The following is a 2,077-nucleotide window of genomic DNA, read 5'->3' on the forward strand; positions in this document are numbered from 1 at the left end:
TAAGATGAGTGAATTAGTCAAAGGGTAAGAATTTTAAGGATACTATAGAAATATAAATTATGAGCATTGAATAAGTGAGCTACAATTAGTATTGCATAATTTTGAAGGAGAAAATAAAACTTAAAAATACTATTAGAATGAGTTTTACCAACCAGAAATAAAGAAATAAATGTTGAAAATTGAATTAGAGCTATTTTTTGTAATGGAAATCTGAGGAAACAGTGAAATTTGGTGAAGATATAAATACATAGATAACCAGATACTCCAGGAAATTAAAGGTGTGGTTATTTGGAAGTTATGAGTTCCACAATGAAGAGTTTTTGAAATCCCCAGATATAAGATCCCTAAATACAAGGTGTAGGTAAGAAATGAACTATTGATCAGTTCAATCTGGCTTTGGGAACAGTTCTTCTGAACATGTACCGGTGTAGATTGGACTTCAATAGGAGGAAGTGACACAATAAAGACATATATGAGCCGTGCAGACGGACAGTCTTAGTGCCCACGAAGGCTCTTCATTGGGGAAATCATTGACTGAACACATTTGTTTGAAAATTTGTTTTCCTGAGGTATCTGGGAATCATTATTGAAATCAATTAAAATGCATATTTTCTAAAAATATATTTTATTAGGAAAAAATCTTAATTTGTTAACTCAAATAATGGAGCGACATATGTGTATAAATAGTAATAATACATGTCAATAAATATAACTTGAATTGTCTAGTGTAGCGTTATGTTGGGTGTATTTTGATAAGAGCATTTGGGCTCTGAGCTGAAGCACTGATCTAAAGAAGACCTCTCCCCTCCCAAAGTTATCAGATTTCCTTAGCTCATCAGCTTGGAACTGGTTTGCATCAAAGTGACAGTTTTGGGGAGGATGGCACCGAGAAGAGGCCAAATAGGTTGGAATCCTGCTATGAAATGTCTGGAGAAAGGGGCCTGTAGGTGATAAAAACTTTTTGTAGTGGACGAGAGCCGAAATCCCGACATAGAGCTACGAACCCGGGCCAACCGGCATTTCCAAAAGATGGCATGGATTGACATCAGTCATAAATCAAGCCCCCCTCCAATAGGACACTGGGGGCTGAAACCGAAATCCAATCTCAAGAACTCAAGAACCAATCATCTATTGATCTGACAGACTATAAGGAACAGAGCACAGGCTCTCTCTCTCTCTCTCACCTGAACAAGAAACTCGCTGCCACAGCTCAACCTGTAGCTCTGTTGCCAGAACTGGAACCAGAAACCAACCAAGTCTTTGCCGGCAACAGAAGAGTTAAACTGGGAGAAGGAGATTGAGCCGTATGAAGAATTCTTTTAAAGGACTTTATTAAATAAAGAACTTTACAGACTGCGCTGCCCGCCTGTGCCCACCTGATCAGTGGAGTTTTACAGCTGGACAATTGACTAAGTCGAATGTATACGAAAGTGTCAGTCATTTAAATAGCTATTTGAGTCTTAAGAAACTTGACCCTTGGAACAAACAGGGCCCTGCTTTCCTCAAAGACTTTGTCTTCAAGTAATTATGGTGGAAACCCTGCTTACAAAGAAGATTTTGTGCACAACCTTGGAGCCTTCAAACCAGTGGAAATCTGTTTGGAAAAGACTCTACATTCGCGAAACCCCAACTTCCAGGTGCATCGGCTGAGTGGAAGTTCTTGGACAAAGCCGAACCGGACTGCCTTTGTCCCAAACCACACAGACCTCGTGCCGTGTGCTGTTATCTGAGCCCGAAGCCAGAGAGGCCTCTCTGCGACGAAGTTCAGATAAGTTTAACAGTTTGGAGTTCATGATTCATGACATTTGAGAAATCAATTAGAAATGTTAATCTGTGATTCATAACTCTAGAATGTGTAATATCATTTCGTTTTCTTAAATATAAATGTGTGTTGCATTAAACTGTTTTGTTGATCATTTTAGAAATAAAATCTGTCAACGCCGTGAAATATCTTCTCATTCCTGTTTAACTTTTTAGTCTGAAATTGACACAAGTTAATAGACATTAGATTATTGGTGGCCCTGCCTATCCTTAATCATTGAATAATAATCAGTTAAGGGAAATTGTGGTAACAAGT

This window comes from Amia ocellicauda, chromosome 6 (genome assembly GCF_036373705.1).
Source record: "Amia ocellicauda isolate fAmiCal2 chromosome 6, fAmiCal2.hap1, whole genome shotgun sequence".
NCBI lineage: Eukaryota > Metazoa > Chordata > Actinopteri > Amiiformes > Amiidae > Amia > Amia ocellicauda.